General features: G+C 37.6%; 1 protein-coding gene across 1 annotated transcript in view; it reads right to left on the bottom strand.

The window, feature by feature from the left end:
- The window catches only part of apoea (apolipoprotein Ea), a 335,076-nt gene that overhangs the window by 119,306 nt on the left and 189,256 nt on the right, over positions 1-26,514 (bottom strand). The gene's annotated exons all lie outside the window — the stretch shown is intronic.

Raw genomic sequence — 26,514 nt, 5'->3', positions numbered from 1 at the left:
GATAAAATCACTGTATGTGTAACATAGCTTTAGTCTTTTAAGGTGTTGTTCAAAGCTGCTAATTAATGGATCAATTTTAACGCAAACATAACAAGCACTTCCTTTTAAGGGCTTTAGGTGGGTTTGACTGATCTAACTAATAATTCTGGTGATGGCTGTCACTGAAGCTACAGGCTGAAAGGTGCTATTATTGGAATGGAATGTTTTATTCAGCATTTGGTTTGGTTTCTCAGACTCCTTTTCTCCCTGGCACTTTCTTCCTGCCCTTTTTTCTGCTTGTTTTTCCTCTGTAATTATTATTATCGAAAGCAAAAACTTGCATCTGAATAAACAGGGAGCAATATACATTGCTCCAATGATCACAGTCCTTTCAGCTCAAAACATGCCTGACAGAAGGCTTTCTATCCCTTCTCAGATCTTTTTCCTTCTTACTTTTGATTTGTTTTTATATGTTTGACACAACCAATTAATGAGATATTGCTAAAGGCTACCATAAGGCTTTAACTTAGAGTGGGCTAAAAAGCTGGCACATCATCATATTCACCTCCCATCCATCAGTGAACTGAGCTCCAGCCACTTAGCAATTCATCACCCACACAGCCTGAGTAAACATTCAGAGAGAGACTGATGAGCTCGGGATATATTTGGCTAGGTGTGCACTCTAGTTAGGGCTTACTGAATAAAGCAAAACAGGTGTTTGTTAGTTTGTGGATGGTTCTTGTTCATTAGTGATGAATTCAACATTGATGAAGCCTAAAGTGCTTAAAGGGAATGGGACATGCAGTATATCTATTTTTTCTTTGTCAGAAATGTCAGAAACATCTTACAAGTTAAGTTTACTAAATCACTGTGGCTCAAATCCAATCTAAATGAATGAAACATGGAAATACTGTATGTTCAGTCAACATCAGTATTTTTGGAACCATTCAATCCAATGGGCTAAATTCTATCCATCCATTCATTCATTTTGTAGTGCTTATCCTACACAGGGTTGCTGGAAGCTTGGAGTCTATCTAAGGGGACTTGGGGTAGAAGATGTGGGACACTTTGGATGGGATGCCAACTCACCTAAGGACACAATCACACACACCCACGCACTTTAGACAATTTAGAGACATCAATCAGTCTATAATGCATGCCTTTAGACTGGGGAGGAAACCGGAGTTCCTTGAGGAAACCCAAGAAACTTGGAGCAGAGGTGGGAATCAAACCCCCAATTCCAGAGGCGGAAAGCAAATATGCTTACCACTAAGGTGAGTCAAAGTGATTATATGAAATAAACAGTAGTGATTTGCTCTAACAAATATTCTTATAACAACTTGTAAATGAAAGCAAATATTTTGGATACATTTGAATTTGAAATTAATATCTGTTTTAATAGATAGAAACTGTCTTAGAATGGGTATGGGATAAGGGATATGAGGTTGTACATAAGTACAATACATACAAGTTAATGAAGAGTACATTAAAATAGTGTCCATTAGTGTTTTATTACGTTATGGCAGAGATGTCTACTTAGTGAAAACAAATACAACCAATTACATAGTGGCTTACTTTATGATAGCTATAACTAAAATAAAAGTTTTTTACTTTTTTTAGTTTGTTGCCACTCATGCATGTGAAAACTTCTTCTTGTTAATCACACTGTCCATTCTCTCATTCTCCCCCTCAAACACACACACACAGCTTCTAATGTAGCAGTAATGACATTTACTCCTGGTAATAAGCCCTACTCATTTTTCAAACCAATATTTTTACGACCTCATAACACACAAAGCACAACCCATTTGCTTACAGGCATGAAGATATCATATTTCTGTTTTTGCATAATGCTGTCCTATCTTCATAATAAAGAACGACATCCATCAATCCATCAAAAAGCAAGTTGTGAATTTGTCTGAGATTAGATAGCAGTATGACCCCAATTAAATAGTGCAAACTGTGATGAGCCAGTAAAATAGTCCCTGATATATTTTTTTGCTATCAGATCTAGGATATGTTTTATCTCTGTGATTTGTCTGGGGAGAAATTTTGAAGGAGGAGGAACTATTACATGCTCACTAGTTCACTTTTTTTATTCAAGTTTTTTTGAAATACATGAACCAGATGACCTGCCTAAGCATCAAGGGATTTAATAGAACAGAACATTTTAACAGTTTGGATGTCTCTGGAACTAATCTTGATATAACATGCTGATTTTTATCTTTTGTTATTTTACATACTCTACATGATCGTCATTTCTCTGTAAGCACACACCGAGCTGTCTCTCCCAGCTTTAGAGTATACAAAAATATATAACAATATAATAATAATATAATAAATAAACTTTAATAATTTAAATTAAATAAAATAGAATTTAGATTTATCCCTAACATGTAAGGATGGTGAGGAAAAACTCCATGATACAATATGAGGAAGAAACTGTTCTGTTGTAGAACAAACAATGCTTCGCACCGACTGAAGCACGCACATGGTAGAAGTAAAAGATGTCTGTAGAAGTAGCTATTCTAATTTTGCACAATGCATTCCTTCAGCATCTAATAAAGGAAGTTGATTAAAACTTTAAAGCCACAGACCCCACCCAATCCCAATTCCAGCCTGAAAGGTCTATGCTAGCATGGTTTGGACAAGATGACACAGAAGCAAGGAGAAAGTGTGTGAGCTGTCAAGAATAGACTTCTATGAGTTGCAAATCTGTGATGTGGCATTGTGTCAGAAAGGAACTGTTTCAGGTACTAGCATAGTTGTAGACCACAGGTGTCAAACTCATTTCATTCTACCTGCACAGACTTCCAAAAATAATATACTGCAATGGCTCACACTGCCTATTGCCCAACACTAGTTCACAGCAGAATTCAAAACAGACAGATAGCACAACATTTAGTGATGGGTGGAGTCTTTGGTTTGATTCAGTAATTATCTCCAAAACCTAAAATAAAAAAAAATCTAGAAATTATGGGACTTAAGGAGATATAAAATGAATAAAATATGATGAAGCATTAAAACAAGAGAGATGGGGAAACTAAGGACATGTATATACCTAACAGAAATACGCCTGTGTAAAGTCTTAACATTACTATATAACTGTATATGTGAGGGGTTGTATGGCTTTTAATTATTTCTAGTCAAACAGTAATTAAAATCAGTTAATAAAAAATCAATGACGTAATTGATCATTTTATTGTAATTAAAATTTTTTTACTGAAATGCTTGGAAAAATGGTGCATTGACCAGATCATTTGGCATTACCAGATATTCCTAATAACCTGAGGCCATACTGAAGACCATCTTCCATTCATCATCCTCATTGATTTGGTTGTAGGAATGTCAATAAATCAAACTTAATGAATATGATGCCTATTTTGATTTGTTTGGGAGTTGAGGGCTCCCGAGATTTAGGTTAACATAATATATGCAGGGACAAAGTCCTCCCTTCCTTTGTATGGTGAAGAATCCTGCAAATGCAGTAGAGTTGAAGGGTCTCATATAGGATGGCTGTAAAGCCTCAGAGATCTATTATTAAGTGGCTTTGTATTCTGTGTCACTTAATGGTTCCATGTGTGATCATGTTTGCATGGTGCCTGACAGCATATTGATGACACAGTCATGAGGTCTGGAGTGTTGATGTACCATTTATGCTCTGGTATATACCAAACACATCATTGAACTCAGGGTCAGTCATAATTTATTAATTATGAGACAAGATAGGTAGTTCTCATGACAGGCTGTGATTTTCATTCCATGTGATTCGTTGGTTGTAGTGTTCAGGATTCAGGGTAAAGTGAACACAGTGGGGTTATTAGGGGAGTCCATGACCAGAAAGGAGATAATCTTTACGCTTAAAGCACTGGTGTGTAGGTGTATTTCAGCAGTTTGGTAAAGCATGACCAACTCATGCATAGTTTTTTCTAATGGAGTCCTTTAGTGGACAAACAAGAATCTCAAAGTGATGAGCTGTGTTAACACTTAGAAACTTTGTTTGAATGCTGGATCATGATAGGAAATCACAAATGGTACATGGTGTACTTACCACACTGGTGCGTCCAGAGACAGGCACTGTGCATCCAGAGACAGGCGTCTTCAGCCATTTGTTTCCAGACTGACTGATCTATGGCAAAATATTTGTCTAATAGTAGGGGGATGAGGGTAGATTAATTTAACAACAATAAGAGAGGCAGGCTGCCAGATTGATGGTTATAGAGGCTATGTCTTTATTCTTCTTTTCTTCTGTAAGCTGATGCCTTTATGTCAGAGGGAATCTCTTCTTCCACAGAGGACCTCAGGCACCTCTGCTAACTCAGCCGTCAGCTGCTGTCAACTGTTTTGAAAGGTCTGCACATCAAAGTAGAATTTTAGGCAAGTCGTCAACTGCAGAATGTGCAATGGGCTGCAGAATGGGCTTGAGCTCTTGTGGGGTATTCTGTCTCTTTTTTCTTCTGAACCTATTGTGTTTGGCTGGTATGGGTGGTGGGGTTTAGATAAACAGTTCTGTTGTTTTGCTGCTTGTGTTGCTTGTAGATAAATGCCATTAGATACACTAAAACACATCCTATTTTATTGCAGCTTCGTGGTGTGCTCTGTGTTTGAAAGTTAATTGCCATTTCTCAAGATAATGAATTAGACTCTGTTTGCACATGTAACTTTTTTGTTTAATGTTAATTGCTAATTGTCATGACTGGCTTCCTTCCATGAAATTAAAAAAGATGAAATGCTCTTAATTAGCAGTCAACATACTGCAAAACCAACTGGTTTCTACAGATGAACCAGGGTTTATATGAAAAAGCAGCAGCAGCTCATGAAATCCAAATGCTCTTTTGTGCTTTTGCAGTTGTAGGAGCTGTGAGTCAGCATAGGTGATTTAATTTTAATGTTGCAATAATAGATCTAGTGATTGCATTTCTGAGTGATAGACTAGTGATAGATCTATTCTATTAAAATAAAATCTGTGTCTAATATTTGAAGCAATGGGTAACAGTGAGAGACTCATTTCTGCAAAAGTTTCTGCACAAGTTGTTTATTCCATTTGTGATTTCTGACATATGAGTGCTCATGTGACTATGATGGTTTCATATATACACTAACTTCTATAACTTGTAGAAGTACCTATCCAAATATTTTTTGCTATTTACTTCATTTCCTGCTTATGAAGAACATATTTCCCTGGACGTCCCATTGTCATTTAGAATGCTTTAGCCCAACAGCAGAAAGGAGAAATGGAGTAATTATAATCATCATTATTTAGGTCATTAAAATGCTGATTGTGTGTATCTCCACAGAGTTATATACTGTGATTATAAACAGGCACATGCAGTGTCTTTATCTCCCATTTAGATTGAAGCAATTAAAGAATAGTACAGTATAATTACAAAAAGCCCAAAGACAAAACTTGCTAGTCCTTGCACACAATATGTATTGTTGTTGTTTCTTAATTCCAAGCAAATTGTATTGTCTCAGCAATATGACATAATTTTTATTTTTTGACCTTCTATTTAAGAAATAAGAAAATTTATTGGTGTCAGAACATTATGACTGTTGTGAATAAAATACAGATGTGTGCAATTAGTGCTATATATGCAATATGTTCTGTGCAACATATCTCACTCTCACTCACTCATTTTCTACCGCTTATCCGATGCAACATATCTGGCTAAGGTAATTTGTGTTGTACAAAAAATGTGTTGGCCTTACTGAGGGCAGAAATGGCAAGAATCCCCTCCTCATTCTATCTTTATTGGCCTACAGGTAGCACTGAAGCACTTCCCTGAATGCATAAGAGAAAAGAGTCCAATTTTGTGAGGTCCCTCACTATGTTCCTGGCCTTGGTCCAGCACCACTTTTTGGTGTTGGCAGGTCAGGGAGGTGACATGGAGAGCTTGCATATCCTGAATAGTGTTGTATCCAAACCAGGCTGTGATGCTTCCTGTCTGGATTCCTTAGCACCTTACAGAGTAGTTTAAAATCTCTTAATCATCTAAGGTGGTAAGGATACTGACAGGCCTTTCTCACCAGGGTGTTAATGTGACTTGTCTGGTCCTGCCATATGTGAATGCCAAGGTATCAGTAAATGTCCACTCTCTTTACAAGGGTGCAGTTGATCCTAAGAGGCTAGTTGTTCCTCTCCTGCTTTGTGCTGAAGTCTATCACTATCACTATCTATGTAGCGAATTCAGTCAGTTGCACACTAGTAGCTTGAACAGTGGTCTAAGATACATGCTTATTTGACTACCTATGGTCACGATCTACATAATGCTTGTGAGATTGAGTGCATTCAGTACATATTTACTGACATTTGAAATTCAGTGGATGTCAGTATTTATGGATCACAGTACAAGGTAACTGCAAAAGGAAAGTTTCTTTGATAATCAAAAAATAAATTCTTGGCAGTAAATTATTACAGTTTCACAGAACATTCAGTAATATTGAAACTTCACAGCAGACTCAGAGGTTGTTGTACCAATTATAGTCACTAAGACTGAATATATCTGTGAAGATTTTGTGTCATCCTACAACTAAGACTGAAGTATAGAAAAAAAAGATGCCCGAACATCTCCGTAAGGTAGTGTTTGCTGTGCGGCTAGATATTTTTATTCATCCTAGTGGGACATATAATAGCAAAAATACCTTCTTTCAAGAAAATGATTCTCTGGAATTTTGGCTCTTAAGAAGTTGCAACAAGATTTGCCAAGAAATATGAAAGAAGCCATTAAAAACCTTCTCATTCATTGCACTTCTTCTTTTTTACAGTTTGCAGTATTAAATAGTTGTTTGTTGATTAGATCTTGCCAATATAATAAACATTTAATGTTCCTTTCAAGCCATTTCTATCCTTTTTATGTTTGCAATTTCAATTACCTGCTTATTTGACTAGATATGGCACTATATTAAACATTTGTATAAAAAGGACCCTGTAGGGTCAGAGATAACTGTACAGGGTCTGAAAAGGACCCTGTGGGGTCAGAGACAACTGTACAGGGTCTGATTATATCTGATTAGTTCATTGTGTCACAGTCCCCACTATTATCAGGAATTGATAACTTGCAGGAGCTTGAATAAAAAACAATGATATCCGAGTCATTCAGATCAGCTTCTTAGTTTGAATTACAAATTTCCTATAACACTATACTATAATAATTTCATTAGATAGATATTTTTATACTGTGTCAGACTGCTCCTTATTCCAGATGAATGAATGAATGAATGAAAGAATGATCTGTGCTGCACACAGAGCTTTTAAGGGGATTTTATTATTGTTGTTCTTCTTGTCATAAAGACCATTCTGCCATGCTGTGTTTTAAAGCAATTCAACAACTATCTCACTAAGTAAAGTGTAATGTAGCCATCTATATAGATAAAGTGGTTGCACTTACTGTTAAATAAGCCATGAAGGTAGCCCTAAACTGTAAAAACTCCAGTTACAACAACTTATGCCTCTATGGCCTCATTCACACCTAGCATTTACCTGTCCCCTGGGTGATTGGATCACAAGTGGACAGTACCAGGAACAGATGTAAACGGGGGTCAAATCCATCTCAAAGACTCATCGTGATTCAATCACTCAAAAACATTCATGATGCATATGGCCACATTACATTTGTATTGCAATGCAAAAGAATCTTGATGTGTCCTGGACAAAACAAAGGACCATCTAATTGATTATCTGGAAAACATGTACTCACTGTGCATTGTTTGGAAATTGCTCTCTGCTGTTATACTAACCAATAAAGGCAATGCTAAAACAGTAGATATAAAAGCACTGATTTTCATTGATTCAGTCCAACCAAATATTTTGGCCTAACATAGTTATAATGACATTTCTAGTTCTTTTTCTTGAGGAAAAAAGGAAGGCTAAACATTTTGGAAAAACATAAATATTATATTTGGACAGAGTTTTAAAACACTGTTTGTTTGCGTTGCTGTCCTTCATTGCAGGTACTCCATGGGGGGAAAAGCGAAGTGGGGGCCATGGGGAAAAAGTTTGAAGTACCTCTGCTGTACACCCCAGCTACCCGCCAGGGGCAGAAAATCAATTGAATACTGGCTTATGTGTGTACACACATGCTGATATCTTCCAAGAAAGCTGAGAAATGATGCATTATACAATAGTAGCAATAAATATTGTCATACTGTCATTTGTGTCTGGAACTATTTCACCAAATTACTCATTACACTGTGGAATACATTACTCAGACCAGATGTGTACCTGGCACATCAGTATAAGCTCTGCAGGACCAGCTTTATGGAATGCTGGAAGGTCAATCTATTCATTTGCAAAATTGAGTGATATGACCTTAGGCATCATTTGGCCATCAATGAAACCAGGGCAGGCAGTCCTCCTATTGTTTTTGCTAAAGTAATTGCTAATGTAAAGGCAGTATTCAGAGATTATTATTGCAAATCATCATCTGCAGCTGTTATTGAAGCTACTATACTGGGCTCTTAATGGAACTAGTGGATGAAGGTACCATTATCATAGAGACATGCTGTCCTTTATTCTATGGTACAATGAGCATACTTATAAAGTTTATGTAGAAAAGGCACTATTTTGGGAATTGAGAACGAACTGGTTCAAATTGTTGGGGTTACACACCATTCACAAACCAAGGGTGTTTTCTGGAGTCCTCAGTATAAATTGGCTAAACCCACAGGCACAGGTTGGCAAGAGATGGTGGCAAATCTTCCTGCCTGTTTTGGACAGAAGCTATGATTAGGGAGGAAGAAAGCAGGATGTTCCCATCATCGGGGAAAGCAATAGTGAAACTAATAGCTTGCCACAAAATATTGCCAGAAGGCCACAAGTCAGGCTCTGCTCAGTTGCTAAATTCTGTGCATTGTGGGAAGAATTAGTGGTAGAGAAGAAAAAGTGTATATTTAATGTTGACATCTGGTATGGTGAACACCTATGAAAATAACTCAGATGCAGCTAAAAACATGGCAAGGTCATCTCTAGGTTAATTTGCTTATAAATGTATTAAGACTACTTTCAGCACTTCTTATAATGGTTATGAAACTTCAATGGTCATGTGTATTTGCGAAGCAAATTATTTAGATTAAGGCATTGTCTGCATCAGTGTCTAGATCAGTTTTGCCTTGTAGTCATTCTAAGCCAGACACTACATCCTTAAGATGGTCAATGACAAGGTACAGAGCCAATATCTGTGACCTTTATTTAGCTTCTTAAGGATTTAGTGGTTCATTACATGGGAAATCCAACTCATTCTGGTTGGATAGACGTTAAGGGATATTTAATGTTAGTGGGGTTGGCAATTAATAGCATGTGGTAGAGTGAAGGAAAGCCATCCAACCATACTAGGTGTAGGTCTGTTAGTCAGCACAATGGTGGGAATGTGGAATAAGGTATCACAGCATACTCAGCCCTAAACAAAATACAATGCATGCAGTCACTGGCTCACTATTATCAGAATTATGTGCCTTTGAACCAATCTTTATAATAGGCATGATAAAAATGTCAACATGTTTATATTTCACTTGCAGCACTTTAATCAAGATGTGTTTTGTAAATAAATCTGTATACTGTTATTGACATGATAATGTAAACAAGACATATAAGAAATATATAGATGCTTCCTATAATGTACTTTTCCTGCAAGTCAAAAACTGTTTGTTGATTGGAGTCATCTCAATTATGAATGATTTGGAGGAATGGATGGATGATTTTGGAAAAGTTATGGGGGAGGTCAATAAAGCACCAGAGGATTCCACTGTGAAACAACCTAAAGTATTTGTTTTCTCTGAAGGCTACATACAGTACAGTGGTGTGAAAATGTGTTGGCCCCCTTCCTGATTTTTTTTGGCATGTTTGTCACACTTTATTGTTTCAGATCATCAAACTAATTTAAATATTACACAAGTAAAAACACAAGTAAACACAACATGCAGTTTTTAAATGAAAGTTTTTATTATTAAGGGAAAACAAAATCCAAACCCACATGGCCCTGTGAGCAAAAGTGTTTATCACACCTGAGTTCAATTTCTCTAGTCACAACCAGGCCTGATTACTGCCACAGCTGTTCGCAATCAAGAAATCACTTACATAAGACCTGGCTGACAAAGTGAAGTAGACCAAAAGATCCTCAAAAGCTACACATCATGCAGAGATCCAAAAAAAGTAATTGGTATCTATCAGACTGGAAAAGGTTATAAAGCCATTTCCAAAGCTTTGGGACTCCAGGGAGCCATTATCCACAAATGGCTACAACATACAACAGTGTTGAACCTTTCCAGGAGTGGCCAGCCGACCAAAATTACTCAAAGAGTGCAGCAATGACTCATCCAAGTTGTTACAAAAGATGCCACCACAACATCCAAAGAACTGCAGGCCTCACTTGCCTCAGTTAAGGTCAGTGTTCATGACTCCACCATAAGAAAGAGACTGGGCAAAAATGGCCTGCATGTCAGAGTTCCAAGACAAAAACCATTGCTGAGCAAAAAGAACATAAAGGCTCATCTCAGTTTTGCCAGAAAACATCTTGATGATCTCCAAGCCTTTTGAGAAACTGTTCTGTGTACTGACAATACAAAAGTTGAACTTTTTTGAAGGTGTGTGTCCTATTACATCTGGTGTAAAAGTAACACCGCATTTCAGAAAAAGATCATCATACCAACAGTAAAATATGGTGGTGGTAGTGTGATGGTCTGGGGCTGTTTTGCTGCTTCAGGACCTGGAAAACTTGCTATGATAAATGGAACCATGAATTCTGCTGTCTACCAAAAAATCCTGAAGGACAATTGTGTGGTCATCTGTTCGTGACCTCAACCTGAAGCGAACTTGGGTTCTGCAGCAGGACAACGATCCAAAATACACCAGCAGGTCCACCTCTGAATGGCTGAAGAAAAACAAAATGAAGACTTTGGAGTGGCCTAGTCAAAGTCCTGACCTGAATCCTATTGAGATGCTGTGGCATATGACCTTAAAAGGCGGTTCATGCTCGAAAACCCTCCAGTGTGGCTGAATTACAACAATTCTGCAAAGATGAGTGGACCAAAATTCCACCACAGTGCCGTAACAGACTCATTGCAAGTTATCACAAACGCTTGATTACAGTTCTTGCTGCTAAGGGTGGCCCAACAAGTTATTAGGTTTAGGGGAAAGCACTTTTTCACACAGGGCCATGTAGGTTTGGATTTTGTTTTCCCTTAATAATAAAAGCCTTCATTTAAAAACTGCATGTTGTGTTTACTTGTGTTATCTTTGACTAATATTTAAATTTCTTTGATCTGAAACAGTGTGACAAACATGCAAAAAAAAAAAACAGAAAGGGGCCAACACTTTTTGACACCACTGAATCTTTCCCCATCTATGTGCAGGCTGTGTTTATTAAAATGAAAATAAATTCTACACAAGGTCTATAATGCCAAATGATCCTAATGTAGTAATTCAAAAGTGTCAGTGACAAATGTCTCTGGTGTACCTGAGTGGTATTAGTAACTACAACCAAATTAAGCTGTCACCCTATTTCGAGGGCCTGTCAATTTGTGCTGAACTAAGCTATGACTGCAGTAAGGAAAATACAGATACACCAAAACTAACGAGTTTGGAAGATGCTGGTTTGCTAACAGAAATCAGATATGACACTTAAAGGTAATTGTGATGTCTTTACACTGTCTTACATGTATGTATTTACAGTAAGCCCTAAGAGTTTTGTTACACATTACACTAAGAAAATGCCCCATTAGAGCAGTTCAAAAGCAGTACTAAAACAAAGCTTTCGAAAATTTTATGCCGAACTGACCATCTTTTCATACTTGTAAACATAACTTCATACACAATCCTGGGTTATCTTGTTTTACGAAGAATTAATCCTGGCTATTAATAATTGGATGTTTTATACTGTACATTTCTAAACCCTGACTCAACCTTCTATTTGCATATTTGTGCTGTAAACAACAAGGTCTGGATAAATACAGCACACAACTGCTTTAAATAACAGATTGTCTCACACTTTCGCATCAGTGAGAAATATCAGCTTGACACATGGCTGATCTTAAAGAACTGGGTCAAAAAAAAAAAGTCGTCTGCCATTCTTTGCAAGGATTCTTGATCAAGGATCAAGGAAGGTATATTGTCATTCCAGAACGTGTGGTGTATGAAAGAGCACGAAACTAAGTACGGAGGTCTCAGTGATAGCAGCCAAAAATATGCAACTTAAAAAAACTATAAATATATAACTATAATTATGAAAATATAGACAAGATATATGCATCTTATGTTTCATAGCTTGTTGCATAGTTGACCAGGCATTCACTGATATCCAGCTTCTACAAATTTTTCAGTCAGTTCATTAAATACTCAGATAGTTCTAAATGTGCCATGCGGTTTGTCCTGCAAATACTGTTCTGACCATAACTATAAAATAAAACAGTCCCAACGTACATGTTTTCCATCAATATTTGTCATTATTTATTTATTTTTTTCCCCTCAAAGCTGCAACTACTGTTGACACAACACAATTTTTGATTGTGTGTCTGATGGTAAGCATCTAACAGTAACATTCTTACAGTGTGTCATTTCACACTGTACACTTTTGGCTCCAAAGTGCGGAAGTAAAATGACAAAAAACCCGGGTTAAGCACAGTGTGAAAACTCATGTTTCCTGCACTGGCTTCCCACTCTTTGCATGACCTTCTTTGAAATGCATGTAATCAAATCACATTTTACATATTCCCATGTGAACATAACCTGTATGTAGACATGTACACCAGTTTATATATAACATGCAATATATTTCACATAGAAATGTGCCTAATTCCAACAGCAAACAGCTTAATACACCATGGCCCCTGAGTGGTCTACTGAAGCCAATATCAGTCCTTCACCCTAATCTGGCTCCTAAAGAAAATCACAGAAATACTGTATGTAGAGAGAGTTGTGAGCTATACAGGGATTAGATTGATTTTTTTTCACTGCCATTCATTGCAGGCCTCTGGCAGTCTGTTCACAGCAGCCTACTGAAAGTAGTTCTAGTGAGCTGAATTACTGTGACTGTCTCCATATTCCAACCTCTTGCTGAAGAATGCTGTTGCTTGCTTCATTTAGATGGCTTGTTAAAAATGTAGCACTCTGCTGAATTTTGCTGAATTCTAGTCATTTTGCCAACTGATAAAATACATGCAAATTTACTTTCTTTGCTTTTATTTTATAATAAATAGAAATATTCACTTTGGTGTTGTAGGCCGACTGAGCTGGATATTACAGTGTTATGTACTATAATAAGGTCTTAGTCCAGTATTAGTTATTAGTACTAGTAGAGTAGGGTAACAGCGTTCAATATTGCCAGTATAAATCAAGTAAAGCTTTAGATTTAAGATAATGTCAATTAGCTTCAAATCTAATGAAGGACAAAAATAAAGGACTGTTTCCAAAACAATCCATGATTCAGAAAATTGGGAAAACACCTCAAATAATTGAGATGTGTGATAAATCTTAGTAAATGCTGAAGTTTTATCCATCCATCCTCTGTTTTATAGTGTACTCCAACTCCATCCCATGTACAAGTTTTGGATCTTGAGGTAGTAACTCTAGTAATAGCTTGTAATAATGTCCAATTGTCCAAAGTCCATTTAAAAATGCATGAAATAATAGGTATTAAGCTAATAGCAATAAGCTCAGATTAAATGCTCTCTCAGGCAAAGTAATAAGACAGACCAGAGAGACAGGAAAAACAGAAAATGAGGCAGGTTGATAATTTGCAGAGGTCTGCTTCCTAGTGAATCAGCCATAGAATAAACGCTGATGCTGCTACTCTTGGATAACATGCTGAGCCTATTTAATAGATGTTTTAAGAGGGAAGAACATTCTATACTTCATTTCTTTTCCTGGACCCCCAATTAGGAATATGCAAATGTGATAAGAGCAACTAAGTGCTGGAATGTTCACATATAATAGTGCTCCTGTGGAAAAGCAAGTGAGACACTTTAGCTCCTGATCTCAATGAACTGAACCTGATTGATTGCTGATGTGAAAAAAATTTGAGCCATTTGTGTTTTCTGTTTGTGTGTGGGTGCTTGATTGGATCTCCAGAGGACCAGCTGGTTGTAAATTTGAAAAAGAAACTCAATCAAGCCTCCCTGATTGTTGAACTTAACCTTTCTGACCCTACCTGAATGAGCTGCTGATGCAGATGATATCTCAGGAGGCTGCTGCTATGTGATTGCTCACATACATTCTGTAGGTGAAGCTGACCACACATTAACACACACACACACACACACACACACACACACACACACACACACACACACACACACACACACACACACACACACACACACACCATCAGCTGGGTATCCCATCCCATAGTTATTTAGGGTTACCTAAGTAGATGTTGCTTGGCTAATGGTGTAATACAAGGAATACAGACACATATCTTAGTTAATTGCTACTCTGATCTACTTTCTTGCATGAAATCCCTGTATGATATATCAATTCCACCACTGCTTCTGAAAATTTATTGTAATCATGATATTTAATCTTTAATTAATGTTGAGAATGTAAAAATCTAAACTTATTTGATGGTGAATACACATTCAGTAGATACAAAAACTTATTATTTGACAATATAGTTGTCATTAAGCTTTAATCTAATATTATTTACAACAAAAATCTAGGTGATTAATGTAGGAATTGCATCACCTTTTTTATGTATCATCATTTTTTAATCCAAGTATTGTAAGTATTTATCCTTTGCAAACAGTGACAGTCTGGAACCCATAGACATCACTAGATGCTAGGTATCTTCCTACTGCAGCTGTATTAACTTCTTGGGGCATTAAATAAATTGTAAATTACTTCAGATTCCATCCTGCTACTTTTGGCAGCAAAAAAAAATCATTAATAAATACAAGGCAACCATTTTCATTGGCAGCTATCCAATGCTCATTTAAGAACAATGGTGTATATGTGGTATGCATGGGATCATGAGAGGTTCCTTCTCTTCTCCATGCTATCAACTCTTCTTTCTCTCTTTCTTCACATCATTTTGTACATGTGGATCTTCAGATATCATTCATCAGACGATCAGTGTTGGTGTCATCTGTTCACAAGTCTATGAAAAAAACTGTACTGCCTGTCTTTTTTGGATGTTTTTTGGCAAAATACATCCCATGGTAAACCTTCTCTATTTACTCTGATGAAGCCTTTTATTGATTGTTGACTTTGACCCAAATACACCCACTACTTGGAGGGTGTTCTTGATCCAGCCAAATGTTTTGAAGGTACTTTTTTCACCATACAAAGAACTGTTCTGGCATCCACCACAGTTGTTTTCTTTTTTGGAATTTGGCATTCTAAACAAATTGTCGTCCATTGTGTTCTACCTTTTTAAGATTTTAACAAATATTTATTTCCACTGATGGGTCAAAACTCAGGGCCGATCCTAATCATTGATAAAATAGGAGAAGTATGTCAGAAAGGGCATCTGGAGTAAAATCTGGGACCAATTGATCCGCTGTTGCGACCCTGAACAGGAAACAGCCTGAAGACCAACAACAGCAACAACAACCTAATAATTGATTTGGCCTTAATGTTTCTGCTAACTTTATTTTTTTCTGTATTTTTACTGTACAAGAAAAATGTCACACTTGAAATCAAATCTAGACCGAGAACTGAGCTGAGCACTTGCCCAAATTTTGGTCCTTATTAGGGGCAGGGTTCATTGGGTATAGGGTAGTGGTTATGCATTTGTGTGCATGCATATGTATTTGTGTGTGGGGTTATATAACACCTTAAATTAGCTTTAAATTAAAGCTAAAAGTCTGTAAGTCATACATTGTGGTAGAATGTGCTAAGAATACACTCAGAATACACTCATCTTTATGTGTTACACTATTTAATTATTTATTTTACAGATCAATATCCTCTTGTAGATACTGTAACTTCTAGGTTCTGTTGCTTTAAATTCCTCTTCTACCTTTTGGTTATTTCTTTGGCTACATCCTTATATTTGTTTTGTGTCACAAACAAAAACTTATTTCAGAATCTTAAAAAGTGGCAAAATAAAAGTAAAACAATCGAAGAGGACATCAGAATCAAACTTGAATGTGCAGTACAGGCACAAATTCCACAACTAAGAATGACTGCTAACAAGTTCCAGGAGGTATTTAATGTGGTTTGGGATTCAGCTGGAAAGTCGGTTAGTACAGGTATTTGAGAAATTATTTTTAAACTGCCAATGCTAGAGTTTTACCATGGGTTTTTTCTGTGCACCATCGAAAAGCCAGTCCAAATGGAAGACCCCTCTATGAAAATTACTGGTTCATCAAAATATTTAAAAGTCAGGCCAGACTAACAGGTATAACTAGAAGGATCAAGACCAGTTTGCAGTGATCAGTTTACAACAAATATGCATACATCAATAGTTTGTACAAATTTGAACAACTAAACCATTTATTAATTTGTGCAATAAATTAGAAATAGACACTTTTAATTCAAATGATAGTGGAAAAAAGGTAGAGTAACTACACTCAAAAGGAAACCCATCCTCATCTGGGTGACACCAGACAGTGTGATTATAAATCATGCCCTGTAATCTAAATAGTCAAAAGTAATTTTGTAACCAGAAGCTTTTGCGCAACTTTTGAATTCATTATAGTTTTAACATGAAATCTGTTGACTGTTAACTGATTGAGATTTGAGCATAACACTGATCATGGCAATTACAGTCTAAAGCCATCTCTTGGGTCTCTGCATGGTACCAGCCACAGTTTGTTGTTTTTGTTGTTGTTCGTTTAGCTGCTCTCTGTTCAGGGTCATCACAGTGGATCATCTATTGGTACCAGCCACAGTAATTTCATGTCATTCCAAACTGTCCATGTGGTGTCATCCTTAGCATCCTTAATTAAAATGTATGGGAATACAGTCTGATGTGTTTTCGAAAAAAATATTTCATCAGGTTCACCCATCAGCAACTTTGTAAATGTTTTGGCCCTCTTTTTCTCTGCCCATCAGTGGAACAGGATCATGTTTTTTGGGTCAAGTGGTAGCGTGTGTGTGGTGTTGGTACAAGTGCATCAGGAACAGCAGTGTCGTTGGCATTTCTAAACACCGCATACTAAAGCCACACCTGCTTTGTTAATTTATCTTGTAACTCTTTGTAGTACAGATTCTATTCGCCCAGATGTGTGACAACTTGTTCACATTTCTTTTTGTCTGAGCTATTTGTTATGCTGGACTGGTGGGATGATCAATTTTGCACCAAAAGGTGCCAGCATATTTTCAACAACGTCAACAAAGTCTTCAGCAAATTCAGAACACAAGACCACTTTGTAAATCCTTTTGACAGAAATCAAACCTGTATAGATGCTGAAAATGATTGATTGCATTCACTGCAGGTAGCTACTCCAAGAAGAGCTTGAAATGTAGTGGTGCTCTTATTTTAATTGCAGAAAGTTTCAGAGAGCAGTGTCATTGAGGTGTCAGTGAGGTCATGATTCTGCTAACTGCAGTGCTTACACCACAGTTGGCAATTACTGGCTCCCTAAGGAAAGTAGTTACCTGGCAGAAATTGACGAAAAATTTATCCATGAGTTGGACTTTTAGTGCAGGGCATAATGCTGGAAAGGCTTTTTCTCCCATTCCTTGTGCTTTTATCCAGCAGACAACATGTGTGGCAGATGGACCAATCGACTCTCAGAAAATCGGGAACACCTGTTGTGTGTAATACTTCGTGGCCTCATCTGAAAATGCAAAACTTGCTCTGGATGTTTGGTGATTCAGTTATATAATCTGCAGTTCTAGCTTCCAATGTACAGCAATCTTGTGCAACTCTGAAACATGTAAAGAGTATTATGTATTACATTATACTGCATAGATGGCCAAAGTTTTATTGTTAATAAATACAATACTTGGCCCTCCGGTACCTATTAGCTGCCTCCGGAGTCCCCCAAGCCAACCAGACTCGATAGGACTCCTTCTTCAGCTTGACGGCATCCCTTACTTCCGGGGTCCACCACCGGGTTCAGGACAGGCACCGGAGACCTTACGGCCACAGCTCCGAGGGGCTGCATCGACAATAGAGGTGGAGAACATGGTCCACTCGAACTCAATGTCTCCATCCTCCCTCGGGATCTGGTTGAAGCTCTGCCGGAGGTGGGAGTTGAAGATCTCTCTGACCGGAGACTGCCAAACGTTCCCAGCAGACCTCACAGTACATTTGGGTCTGCCAAGTCTGTCCAACTTCCTCCCCCGCTATCGGATCCAACTCACCACCAGGTGGTGATCAGTTGACAGCTCCGCCCATCTCCGCCCAGCTCCGCCCATCTCAGATGAAACAACCACAAAGTCGATCATCAACCTCCGACCTAGGGTGTCCTGGTGCCACGTGTACTGATGGACACCCTTATGCTTGAACATGGTGTTCGTTATGGACAAACTGTATTTCAACGTGAGCGTCGAAGTCCCCCAGTAGAACGACGGAGTCCCCGGTCGGAGCGCTTTCCAGCACCCCTCCCAGAGACACCAAGAAGGTCGGGTACTCTACACTGCCATTTGGCCCATAAGCGCAAATAACAGTGAGAGACCTATCCCCGACCCAAAGGCGCAGGGAAACGACCCTCTCATTCAACGGGGTGAACTCCAACACATGGCGGCTGAGCTGGGGGGCTATGAGCAAGCCCACACCAGCCCGACGCCTCTCACCGTGGGCAACTCCAGAGTAGTAGAGAGTTCAGCCTCTCTCGAGGAGTTGAGTTCCAGAGCCCAAGCTGTGCGTGGAGGCAAGCCCAACTATCTCTAGTCGGTATCTCTCAGTCTCCCACACCAGCTCAGGCTCCTTCCCCCCCAGCGAGGTGACATTCCATGTCCCTAGAGGTAGATTTCGTGTCCGGGGATTGGGTCGCCGAGGCCCCCGCCTTCGACTGACACCCAATCCACAATGCATCGGGCCCCTGTCTCTGGAACCAACTTCCACTGGACATTCGCCTTGCACCTTCCAGTACAACTTTTAAAGTGAAGCTGAAAACATATTTTTATTCCCAGGCATTTTAATCGGATTTTGTCTATGTTCTATTGTTTTATTGTATCATCAGTTTTGTTTATTTTATGTTTAGTTTTTGACTTTGTTCAGCACTTTGGTCAGTTCTGCTGTGATAAATGTGCTATATAAATAAACTTTACTTACTTACTTACTTACTTACGGTTCCTCCTGCAGGAGGTATACATTTTCGTTTTGGGATATAAAGAGTACTTGTGTGTATCATTTTGTAAAATACATAAAAAAAATGTTTAGCACAGACCAATAGAAACCATCTAGTCTTGTGATTAATATGAGCAGCTCCATGTGATTACTGTAAAAGATCGAAAAAAGATTGCATAACTATGTTACTGTGTATACAGTGGTTGGACAATGAATCTGAGGCACCTGGTTTTAGGCCACAATAATTTTATGCGCCAAGTCCTGCACAGTGGCCAGAAGGATTTTGAGCCATTTCATTACAGAACAGTAGCCTGGTCTCTATGGGATGCTGGTGGTGGAAAATATTACTCATCTCAAAGTGGCTCAGAAATATTCAGATCTGTTCACAATCTGTTCACAACCATCAGTTTCAGTACACGGTCATATCACAACAACAGACTACATCCTTCATTCTATTTGGCAGTGGTTTCAAAAAATGCTTTGTAAACTTTGTAATCTTAAACATTATAATTTTTATATTCCTGTAAAACTGTTCTGTGACAATGTCCACTTTTAAAAGCACATTACAAATAAAATTGAACTAAATTGAATTTTTGGGCTAGTTTGTGGTATTGTTTTTGAGAAAAAGTTATGCTGTAAATTTTGCAGAAACCTGGCAACCTTACTGAGTCTGGCAGAATCTCACACAAGGGTCAATCAGATAAATAAATAAATAAATAAATAAATAAATAATATTTGCTCCAACATAGTTTAACCTTGTTATTCTTTATATCCAGTCTGGCATCAGCTGCTGCTTTGACTATTAAAATGTGAGGAAATTGAGATTGAATGCTGAGCTTAGCAGAAATGGGGACTCTCTTTCTCTTTCTTTCTCTCTCTCTCAGATTATGCCAAATAAGGCTTGCTGTCATTCAAGTGAATCCTATAAAACTTTTAAAAGGACATAGCTACACAAGATGAGCACAGGATAATTACTGGTTAAAGACAACCAAAGTCGACGCAATCACCCAAATATCAATTGGGCAAAGAGTGTGGCTCTTTACCAAGAACCTAAAATTGAAACTCCCTTGCTGGAAGTTAAGTCCCCATTTTTTTGCCCATTTGTGATCACTCAAATAAATAAATCCTGTCACTTACTGACTGCAGCTTCCCATGCACTACTAAATTTTTCCCACCTTTCACTTTCCAGTCTCAAGCCAGCCCACACAACCACCAACCACACCACTACCAACCTGGAACCACCACCCCCTCTGGATATTAAAGATACTTCACAAGCCAAAATGGTCAGCTCAAGTACCAAGGCTATGACCCTAAAAAAATATCCTGGGTAAATGCTAACAACATTCTAGATTGAGAAACTCCATCTTTCTGGGGAGTTGTCCTGTAATTTTCCAAGCTCCTTCACCCTCACCCAACCACCGGAGCGACCCCTCGCCCGAGTACTGAGTCATTTTCAGGTTCCACAGACATTTAAGCAGCATGCTCGCTACTCTCACTGCAAAGTATTGTTCATTCATGTGCATACTGAGCAGTGTGTTTTCATAGTGTTCACGTGCATGATACTGTTTGCTAATTTCTGGTTTCTCAATTCTCAGTTTGTGTTTTCTGGATTTGTCTGCCTTGTTCACTGCATTTCCGTGTTTGACCTTTGCCTGTTTTTGACTCCGATTTTTGCTACCGTTTGGATTTATTCTGTGTATGGATCCGAGATCCTCTGCCTTGTGGCATTCTTTACAAATGTTTTTTTTATAAAGCAAGTGAGACTCAAACTTCAGATAGTATTCAAAAGTCCTGACGTATGGTGCTTTTACTTGGAAAAAGTACAACGTAGTCAGTTCTCATGGTGACACACTGGACCAGTACAATACATCATGACATTTCTCATGTGTTATGATAATGCCCTGAATGCAACACTTAAAAAAAGAACTGCACATGAGATGAATAGAAGGTACATCCTGCTCTTCTATGCTCATTAATCTCATCTGCATCCCAGCGTAGAACAGAAGTTTGTCCGAAAGCTTCGAGCTTACTGAGGCCTCACTCAAACACACCTGAAGTGAAAATCAGAGTGCTATATTCCCCCTTCAATTTCAGCTCATCTCCTCTAATAGTGTGCCAGAGCCACTTCAGACGCACAAGCCTGTACTTGATGGTAGTGGTCTCATGACAGATAGGGCTGGGGAGAGAATTACCAGCTCTCCATCACTCTCTCGGAGAAAGAGCCTCTGCAGGCTATAGCATGATGCATGTGAGATGAAATGGTACAAAAGGCAGATCACCACAGGAGTCTGTTCCCCTCATTGGCACTAATGAGAGTAGGAAGAGCCCAGCAAATCACTGAGTGCCTGCTATCATTGAGAGGACGTGAACTAGGACAGGCAAGGATGAATGGATGGGAGCTCAAAGGCTGTGAGGGAGTGATTTAAGGGAGCAAGGTGATAAGGGACTTTAGAAGATGAGGGACAATAGACTGGATAGCAATGGGAAAGAGGATGCATACATACTGTACATATATAGGAAAGATTATCTAAATAAAATTCAGATATTTTTTGAGAGTCAGCAGCTTTTAATTCAACACACACATAAGAAATGGAAACACTGTATAATTGTGATATTTTGAGCAATTGCAGAACTACTACTGTTTCTCTACAATATACTCTCCATCCATTTTCTTTAGCACTTATCTTACACGGTCACAGAGAACCTGGAGCCTATCCCAGGAGACTTGAGGCACAATGTGAGTCAGCCAGGCCATCACAGAGCACAACAGCAAACACACACACACACACACACACACACACACACACAGAGGCATGAGCCATTAATAATTATTAAAACATATATTAAGATTGAAACTAAGATACTTAAGTAGTTAAGATTTACAGTGCAGTTTTTGCTAAATAAATATTTTATTTATATTCAATATGTGCTATAGACTTCCCTGAATAGAGTGCTACAGGAATGAATCCTAAAATATGGAATAAAGTCACATTTTAGCACCTCTGGTTTTGCCAAGTGGTAAATGAGACTACAGAGTTTGTCTAGGACATTAAATGTGATCATGCCAAACAGGAAAACTCACAGCTGCATTGTGATTAATAACACACTCTTGCAAACTATTCTAACTTAAAATTTTCATTCATTCAGATTCATCCACAACAAGTGAACAGTGGCTCCTTATCAGGGAAGTCATGTGACCATGGTGTAGATTATAGATTATAGCTTAACTCTAGTGTTTTACTTATGCTAATTGTAGGCTTCAGAATTCCTTGGAAAAGTTGTATTCTTTTGTGAAAATTGTCTTGATGAACTAAACACTTAAGAGTCATTAACTTTTGACGATCACAGAATTTATTTTCTAATTTGATGATTTCTTGGTTGGTTCTACAAAAAATGTCATTACTCTAACACAAAATGTGTACAGTAACAACATCAAGCTTTGTCTTGTATGGTCTAACAATGTTATAGAAGTTTCTTCTACACATCTCTAAGATTTTTTATATGCCTAGATGTGCACCTGGGTGAGACTCAATCACAGATGTGAGACTGAGATGTTTTTGGCAAAAAATCTGCAACCATTTCTGTTCATGTGGACGTATTTGACAAAACCTTGTGTACAACGTACTGAAATTGCAGACTATGAGAACTCCCATGATCCTCACTCTGCACATGACCTTCACTCAACTACCTCATCCCCTGTTTACTAATGTCACAGAACTTTCTGGAGTAAGTACAGTACTGTGCAAAAGTTTTAGACAGGTGTGAAAAAATGCTGTAAACAAAGAATGCTTTAAAAATGGAAGTGTTAAACATTTATTTTCATAAATGAACAAAATGCAGTGAATGAACAAAAAGAGAAATCTAAATCAAATCAATATTTGGTGTGACCACCCTTTGCCTTCAAAACAGCAGCAATTCTTCTACTCTAGGTACACTTGCACACAATTTTTGAAGGAACTTGGCTGGTAGGTTGTTCCAAACATCTTGGAGAACTAACCACAGATCTTCTGTGGATGTAGGCTTTCTCACATCCTTCCGTCTCTTCATGTAATCCCAGACACACTCGATGATGTTGAGATCAGGGCTCTGTGGGAGCCATGTCATCACCTCTTGCTGGTTTGAAGGCAAAAGGTAGTAACACCAAATATTGCATTTTGTAAATTGAAAGAAATAAACACTCATTATTTATATTTCTGAAACACTCATTATTTATATTTCTTTGTTTGCAGCATTTTTCAACACCTGCCTAAAACTTTTGCACAGTACTGTATGTTAACCGTCCCAACCAGACAGCACGAATAATTTGGCCTCATTGCCTTTTGGGCATGGACGGCTGTGGTATATTTGAGCTTTGAAATTTTCATTTTGCAACAAAAGTGTGAATGGTTTATTGTTATACCTCTTTACAGGGTCATTTTACTTTCACTCCAACAACAATAGGTAAGTCAAAGAGTAATAAGTCACCTTGCAGCATTCATTTGTGTTAAACTGTTAATAAAAAAGCAGCATTACAGCATTTGTAGCTTTCCAGAGGATGCAGAGCAGAGAAAAACAATGAAACAATGAGTTAGAGCTCAACAGTGACCCTGGAGTACTCCCTATCCTGCACATTTTAGTGTTTTCCCTGCTCTAATGCTGCCTTCAAATGCTATCTGAATTGTCATAAATACGAGTTTCTCACTGGGAAGTTGCTCAAGTGTAACACCACTGAGATTGGAGGAGTCCTAAAATTTCAACATAATGGAGTAGAGTACAGTTTCTGTTCTATTTGTTAATTTTGTTTATTTAATTGTTAACACGTCATTTTGTTCATATTCACTGATGTACAGCAGCAGCCATTCTGTGCAAGTTGTAGATTTTTACATTGAGAAAATATTTTGTACTTGACCACAATTATCATCAGCAAACTAACTTAACAAATGTGTTATGGGCTCGATATAATAAAAAAATATATATGTATGATGGAACTTGGTGTCATCCATGTTTTATGTTATTTCTGACAACAAAGCATGTAAACATGACAACTTAATTACAAATGAATTCCAATAACACATGAATCAGTATAACACACACATTTATTTTAATTAGCTGATGATTTGGAGCAGGTGTGTTGAGATCAGGGAAAGCACTAGGGCTACAGTCACATTAATCCAGATATATAACTTAACTTATTTAAATCCTGTAAAAAACTGTATATCCTGCACTTGCTACTATTGCACTCTGGTTAGACCTAAACTGCATTTCGTTGCCTTGTACTTGTACATGTGAAATGACAATAAAGTTGAATCTAATCTAATCTAATCTAATATCTGAAAAATGTTCTGTCATATGTGTGCAATTTTAAAGTTACATCCCTATAGTGCCCATGCGTTAAAATGTAAGAAACTTTGGCTTATGATCATTTCCATAAGGGGTTTATTTGCTGTTCGGCTATTTGAATTGATCTTCAACTATGCTTTCAAACTATCAAACAATGGCAACATTGTCCGTAATCTTGCTTATTTTGAATGGGTCACTTGACTGAAAATATGTCATTGTTGAAAATCTCTGAATATTCAATTTTATTTGAATTTGAGTCTTTTCAGTGTGGACAGAGTTAAACCATAGAGAAAAAGATGTTTGCAAATGTATCTCAATTAATGTGGATGTAGGCTGGGTACTCCAAACCCAATACTGGGAACCTATAGGTTAGTTAAGATTTGTATTTATCCCTAACATGACAAGAGTGTGATTATTAATTATTTACTTTCTATAACTGTAGACTGTTTACTAAATAAAAACATAGACCTTGGCTTTGATAGGAAGCCTTACAGTACAGCTTTACAGCCTGTAATCTTGTGATTTATGATCTGAGATTGATCTGAGTAGGTTATGTGTGTTTGACCTTGCTTTGCCTTACTTTACCTTGTCAAGCCCAGTGATGCTGATATATATTCTGGTCTCTGTTTTTTGGACACTGACTGTCTCTTGACTCCATATTGATTACATTTTGGATGTGCTTTTTGAGGACCTGAGAGCTCTTTGTTACACTGACTTTAATTAAGTATGGTTCATGTTAGGAAATAAAAAAGTTCTCAATCTAATCACTATCTAGGATTAAAATGATATCCTCTCCAAATGATGTTCCCTCCAAACTTTATGTGTATTTAACATTTTTTACCAGTACACTAACGTTCTCTATCAAAATCAACTTAAGGGACATTTTCAGCAGTGTTGTATAAAGTACTAGAAAGCAATACTTGAGTAAAAGTACAAGTATCATACTAGAAAAAGACTTTGGTAGAAGTGAAAGTTACCTTTTAGAATATTACTCAAGTAAAAGTCTTAAAGTATTTGATATATACTGTACTTAAATACCAAAAGTAATTTTCTGATATTTAATGTACTTGAAAGTATTTGAAGTAAAAGTAAAAAGTATTTAAAAAAAAAAAAAAGCAAGCGGTTAGAACTTTGATTGTGAACTTTATTGTGGCTTTCTTATAGTAAAGCATAAAGTATATTCAGGGTTCCCATATCTTCTTTAATCTCACTCATCAAATCAAAATCACAGTCTTTTCCAGGACTTTTCAGGCACAATTCTCTTAAGTTCAAAGAACAAACAGCATATTTTTAGAGCTGACAACAAAGAAAAAAACAGAAATAGAACTTTCACTTTTGTATTAACTTCAGGTAAAAATGAAAACCAAATAATAACTTATTTCTTTAAAAAAAAGAAATGACCTGCTGGTAGGGAGAACATTTTGGTCATGTGGTATGAGCATTTGTAGGGCTTACTCCCCAGGTCGGCATCTCACACACGCACAGGCCACCTATATCCAGCAGCTACTAATACACCAGTGATTAGTTGAAACTGAAAAGGGGTCTGTTCATCTTATCGTTGGGGTGGTCGTCTACGATAACGGGAGGTCCTCCAGTAGGGTAGGCACTTATTTCCAGGGATTTCAGAACAGCGTAACAGATATTGAGTCATCGGGTAGGCACGTGAAATTTCTACTTAAGTACAGTAACGAAGTATTTGTACTCCATTACATTACAACACTGATTTTCAGTGTAAACAAATGAACAATTTTATCACTGCAAATCTGATATAAAATTAGTCAGGATGCTCTTGTCAGTGTGAGACATTTTTCTCTCTGTTGGATAACCTAACACAGGATTTTAGTGGATGAAAATAACACCTTCAAGTTTTAGATGGTTAGGAACAAGTACCTGGGACATCTTGGAGAGAAGAGGTTTGATATCTTGGGTTTGATATCAACATTTACTCTGAAGAACCACGATTGTGGATGAATATACTCTCCCTAGTAGGTTAGATAAAAAATGAATACTTACCAACTCCAAATTCTTAAAGCCCTAAGTGTCTATT

Source organism: Tachysurus vachellii, chromosome 3 (assembly GCF_030014155.1).
Source record: "Tachysurus vachellii isolate PV-2020 chromosome 3, HZAU_Pvac_v1, whole genome shotgun sequence".
NCBI classification, from domain to species: Eukaryota; Metazoa; Chordata; class Actinopteri; order Siluriformes; family Bagridae; genus Tachysurus; species Tachysurus vachellii.
This window is presented reverse-complemented; position numbering and strand designations above follow the sequence as displayed.